We start from the raw sequence: 6,703 nt of genomic DNA, 5'->3' as shown, positions 1-6,703 counted from the left end.
CAAACTTAAGTTTGAGCCTCTTTCCCTAAGTAGCCACAAGGATGTCATTAAGATAGCCTACAATAGCATATGCAGGCAAGGTTCAAACTTAAATTTGAGCCGCTTTCCCTAAGTATTCACAAGGATGTCATTAGGTTAGACTTGCTATACTAGCATATGTAGGCAGGTTCGAACTTAAGTTCGAGCCTCTTTCCCTAAGTAGCCACAAGGATATCCCTCGGCTATCCTTACACGTTGGTGCTACAATATCATATGCAATTGATGCTTAAACTTAAGTTTGAACCTAAAGGTGTTGTTCTTTTCCCTTGGTATCCACAAGGATGTCATGAAGCTAGACTTTCATGCTAGTGCTATACTAGCATAAGTAGGCAAGGCTCAAACTTAAGTTCGAGCCTCTTGTCCTTAGTAGACACAAGGATTTCATGAGGAAAGCCTTGCATCCTAGTGCTACACTAGTATATGAAAATGAGGCTTGAACTTAAGGTGCTATTCTATACCCATGGTAGCCACAAGGATGGCATTAGGCTTGCATTCTAGTGCTACAATAGCTTATACAATTGAGGCTCGAACTTAAGCTCGAGCCTCAAAGTGTTTTTCTTTTCCTTTGGTATCCACATGGATGTCATGAAGCTATACATGCATCGTAGTGCTATACTGACATTTGTAGGCAAGGTCTACACTTAAGTGCAATCTTTTTCCCATTGTTTGCCACAAGGATGCTATTCTATGACCTTAGTAGCTATAAGGATTTCACAAGGCTAACCTTTCCCCCTAGCGCTACAGTATGAAATACTCAAACTTTAGCTTGAGTCTAAAGATATTTTTCCATGTCCTTGATAGCCACAAAGATGTCATGAGGCTGTGCCCTTGCATAGTAGGGCTACACAACAAGCAAGGCTCTTTCCATTGGTAGCTACAAGGATGTTAGGAGGCAAGCCTTGCATCCTAGTTCTAAAGAATATGCACTTGAGGCTCGAACTTAAGATCGAGCCTAAAGGTGTTCTTCTATGCCACGTGTAGCAACAAGCCCTACATGATGGTGCTACTCTACTATATGCAAGTGAGGATCGAACTTAAGTTTGAGCCTACTGGCATTGATAGCCACACAGTTGTCATGAGGCTAACCGTACACCCTAGTGCTAAAGTAACATATACAGTTGAGGCTCAAACTTAAGTTCAAGGCAGACTTGCTATATTAGCATATATAGGCAAGGTTCGAACTTAAGCTCGAGCCTCTTTCCCTAAGTAGCCACAAGGATGCCATTAAGCCAGACTTGCTACAATAGCATATGTAGGCAAGGTTCAAACTTAAATTTGAGCCGCTTTCCCTAGAGCTATTATGCTCTAGCCCTAGCTAAGTCTCAAGAACTTGCATGAGGCAACGCTATCATGCTAAAATATCCACAATAAGCTCATGAGGTCACACTAGAGTGGAATATGCTAGTGCTTTGAGAGCATCAGAAGGCGAGGTTTAAGCTACATCATCTCATTGTTCTAGTTTCTCAACAAGAAAACAAGGCACCAAAAACGAGCTAAATATCAAAAGCAAAGAATCTACGTCAAGTGGAAATGTCACACTCAGTACCCAACCAAGTAAGTGTTGTTATCTATCTTTTTCTTTAAGTAGATTAATTACTTAATTACAGTTTTAAAAAATTTTAATTAAAGTACTTATTGATTAAGTACTCTAATTAAAGAATAGACACTTACTTTCAATTTATAGAGCGTGATTTTAGACGTAGTTGTAGTTTGATTAACTTAATGATAGAGTTTAAAAGGTGTATTAAGGAGACGATAGAAAACAATAATGAGTATAAGTAGTCATTAGAAGTAGATTAAATAGAGATTAGAAACTAATAGAATGATATTGAAGACTGAACTTTTGAGATGCAAGTTTAGGAGAGATTAAGAGGAAGGGAGGGAGTGATTAAGAGGAAGCAAGGGAGATTACATAGAGAGATTAGAAGAGATTAGGGAGTGATTAAGAGGAGGCAAGGGAGATTACATAGAGAGATTAGAAGAGATTAGGGAGTGATTAAGAGGAGGAAAAGGAGATTACATAGAGAGATTAGAAGAGATTAGGGAGTGATTAAGAGGAGGCAAGGGAGATTACACAGAGAGACTACGGAGTGATTAAGAGGAGCTGATGGTAATTACATAGAAAGATTAGAAGAAGATATCACACACACACACACACACATGAGAGAGAGAGAGAGAGAGAGAGAGAGACAAAGAAGTGCACCTGGATAAGCCTTTCGAATTTGAAATTCAAATTTCAAATCTAAACTGCAATCAGATCTTCACCTGCAATCAAAAAGAGAAAGATATGCACACACACACACACACACACACACACACACACACACAGAGTTAATGTAGAGTGTTTTGGGACTGCAAATAGATTCATAGAGGAGAGGGAGATGGGTAAGTAAAGAGCCATACCTGTCACGTCGTCGTCAGTTTTTTCACTGTCTGCACAAAAACCGAAACCCTGTTTTAATGTAGAAGAGAGAGAGGGGGAGAGAGAGAGATAGAGAATTAATCTAGAGTTGTGAAAAAGAGCCTTGTGGGGCCGCGAGCAGATTTGCAGAGGGCAAGGATATGCGGGAGTAAAGAATCTCACCTGTCGCGCCGTCGTCGAATTCGTCAGAGTCTGTAGAAAAAACCAAACCTATTATAATATAGAAGGTTTTAAAAGCATTAAAAAGCCTTTAATAGCTTTTCCCACCAACCCTACCAAGGTTAGATTAGCAAACTCACATGCGTGGACCAAAACTAATGGTTTTCATGATGGTTAAAAGAAGTGAAAAAAAAACTTTTCACGAAAATCAACATAACTTTCACATACGGAGTCCGATTGCAAAAATTTTGTTATGAGCCTATAGCTTGAGAGCGGCTCTATGCTTTTCTGAACAAACCCTGTTCAAAAAACAACAACAACAGGTTTTATGAACAGTTTTCAAAAAAACGACGTTTAAGGGGTCAAAAAATTCGACGAAGTTAGGGGTGTCTAGAACTAGTTTTTTGAGAGTTTTGGGAAAATAATACTCACAAGTTGGACATAGTTTTGACTTCCCTTGGCTAAAACCTCTTAGGATCAATGAGTGAGGGACCCACCTCCACCAATCCTCTTCCTTAACCGATTTCATTGCACCTTTTTGCATGTAAAATTGTCCTGCTACAACACATAAAACACCAGGACTATAATCACCAAGAATCGATTTACACATAAACAACTGAGAAAAAAACCTCATTGTATTTTGAATGTCCATCAACGCTCAATTGTCATAGCATATCTCCAAGCCCACCTATACTCAAACTAATGTCCTATCCTAAAAGAAAACTATATGACTAACTAGGCTCGAACTTAAGTTTGAGCCACTCATGCAACTACTTTGAATCCTCACCTTCTTGTAAGCTCCGACTCTTTTGATAGTTCATTGAAGGAAACTTAGGTTTTATGTAAAGCTCATCATTACCTTGGATCCACCTTACAACTCTTTAAATGTATAATATAGCTCGAACTTCAATTTGAGTCTCCTTCCAAATTCAAGGCTACTTCAACATAGCTTGGGTTTTTTCTCACACATGTTGCTCGTACATTTCTAACACTTGAATGTGCATCTATGCTCAAACTTGAGTTTGAGCTTTCTACCAAATTCCATGGGTGCCTCCATGCAACTTGGGCTACATCTTGCAACCCGTGTGACAAGTATAGATTTCTAACACTTGGATGTACATTTAGGCTCAAACTTGAGATCGAGCCACCTACAAAATTCCATGCTTGCCTCTATGAAACTTTGGCTTTGTGAAACTCTTTTTATCTAGGTATTTATAGCACTTATATGTACATCTAGGATCAAACTTGAGCTTGAGCCTCCTACCGTCGTGCGTGGGTTGACTTATAGCCTGAGATCCATCTTACAACTATTTTAAGCTAAAGATTTCTAGCACTTAGACCTACATTTAGGCTCCATCTATGCTCCGGCATTGTAACTTAGGCACCATATTAGACCTATTTTCAACTTTAAATTTCTAGCACTTAGATGTACATTTAGGCTCAAACTTGAGCTCGAGCCTCCTACCATCCCCAATGGGTTGATTCAGTATAACTCGAGATCCATCTTGTAACTCTTGTGAGCTATATATTTCTAGCACTTGGATGTGCATAAAGGCTCCATCCTCCTATCAAATTCCATGGGTACCTCTGCAATGTAACATAGTCCCTATCTTGCAACTCTTGTCAGCTTTATATTTCTAGCACTTGGATGTACATAGAGGCTCAAGAGCCTCCTACCATCCTCCATGGATTGACTCATTGTATATTTTCTTAATTGAATGGGATGCAAGATTTTGCCAAAATTGTGAGTGTATCTTGGGAATGCATTAAATTTTGAGCTATATGTTCAGGCATACAATTTTACTGATATCTCTTGATTTTCTCAAAAATTGCAGGGTCCAAAACAAGGTGATTCAGTGTTTCTTGTTGATGGTTCCACAAAGAAAGCTCGTGGGGTTATTCATTCCACTGATGCATCTCAACGTTGTGGTTTTGAATTGATTGGCACAACATGTGTGGCGATACATGTACTAGAAAGTTTTGATGACACCTTCTTGATTCCATTCATCACTATGGATGCAAGAACCATGTCTCAAGCAGTTGGAAGCATCATCAAATGGCCATTGCATAATATTGTTATGGATAGAGGAAAATCTCACACAATAGATGAGGATTTTCTTGTTGGTCAAGAAGATGGCTTGATAGATAGAGCGAGTTGGAAAGAGAAAAGAGTCATCCTTTGGGCTGACAATAGATCTACAAAACTTGGTAATGGAGTGGTATTGCTGGTCCACCCATATGAGGCTATAAGCTGTACTGAACTAGGTGAGAGTAGCTTGGGTGTCATTGTGGAAGGGTCGATGCATCCACATCAAAGTGATATTTCAAGTTTGAATTTGGTAAGCTGGCCTATTAGGCAGCTCATATTTGAGAATGGTGAGCCCTTGATCAAAGACACTGGATCCTCTTCTGCCATTGAGGGTATTCAAGATTTCCTCATGGAAGAAACGGGAGATTCCCTTGACAGCTTATATGCTTCCAGTGATGACTATGAGGATGATGGCATAGATAACAACACTGAAACTAGTTTTGAAGAAGGTACCACCAGTACAGAACTAGGTCTTCTTCTTCATACTCAAAATGATAGAGAGCAGGATGCCATTGCCGGTGACTATGATATAAGAGATGGGACAGGTAAGAAAAGGAGTTATGTGCATAGAGTTAGGCCTAGAAAAAAAAAGGTAATGCTCATGCTTTCAAAAAACAATGTGATGCTACAAACATTCACAAAGTTGCAACAATTGATTGTTGTGAGATGCGATGCTTCCAGATTGGAAACAGATCCAAAATCATGCAAGCGAGGGCAGACTTTTGGGGACAAAGCTACACTAGTCGATGCACATTTGTATTGGATTGTATGAGCATGGCTCATAGAAAAGATCAAGAAGAGGAATGCTTTGAGTTTACTTTTGATGGAAAGAAGGTATGTAGTAAAGCATGGTATGTAATGCATGGAGTAGGAAAGTCAACATTTTACAGGCTGCGTAAAAAATTCTTGGATGGAGCATGCAATGGCAATCATGGAAACACTGGAATAATAAGGAAGATCTTGACACATGTTGAGATGGCAAAAGCACTCATACAAGGCTTCATAGATAATAATGCAGATCAAATGCCACATAAGTCAAGGACAACCATGCATGGCACTTGGGAAACTCAACGTGTTCTACCAACGATGTACAAACAAATGGACATTTTGCGGGAAGTAAATGACACACTTGTCACAATGGAATACAAAACGTTGTCACAGCCAACATTCTCAAGGTTGTGGAACACAGTCTTCAAGAGACAGTCACTTTATCAAAATCAAGCACATTCTCTAAATGTGACATTTGCACATCCATAAAGGTCAAGCTGGAGTCTCCCAAAAATCAGGTGGAGCGTGCTAGATACATGGCACAGAGGAGATCACACATGTTGCAACAAATGAGCTGTAGAAATCTGTACTATGCTTGGAGGAGCTCTTCAGAAATGAATCCAACCTAGTTCTTGTGCATTATACATGACAAGATGGACCAGAGTAAGACTGCTATACCACAAATTAAACCAGTTCCAAAATCTCTCAATGGAGTTGAGAGGCTTCCAGTATCCTTGACAGGAATGCTCACTCATGGACATGGACAAACAACTTATGGTCACGTTGCATTGGGATTATGGCCGAGTGATCCCAACTTCACAATTGCATCTCTCAAAATGTCTAAGAAACTTAGAAAGAAGAGATAAACATATGTTTGGTGACTTGAGCTTAGAAAACTCAAGTGTAGAACCACGAACAAATCTTTTTGATTGTGTTTTGTCTACAGCTTCTCTCTATCACCATATGGAAGTTCTTAAGGAGAAAAACCAGTACTGCAAGGAACAGAGTGCTCAGAATGAAGAGGCAGAGACTGATCTAATCACAAATGTGAATGTGGACACTGAGAATTTTGCTTCTAGACAGGGAAATGATTGTCCAAGGATGCAATCAATCTTTGGTACTTATGCAAATGTACAGGAGGATGGAAATGTATTTGGGTTCAAGAGGTTGCCAAGAACATTGCTGTTGCAACTTGACAATTGTGGTTCAGAAAATAAGAATCGATA

The sequence above is a fragment of the Adiantum capillus-veneris genome, chromosome 27 (assembly GCF_014529385.1).
Source record: "Adiantum capillus-veneris isolate H3 chromosome 27, ASM1452938v2, whole genome shotgun sequence".
Taxonomy (NCBI): domain Eukaryota; kingdom Viridiplantae; phylum Streptophyta; class Polypodiopsida; order Polypodiales; family Pteridaceae; genus Adiantum; species Adiantum capillus-veneris.
The sequence above is the reverse complement of the archived record's forward strand: the minus strand, read 5'-3'. Positions refer to the sequence as shown.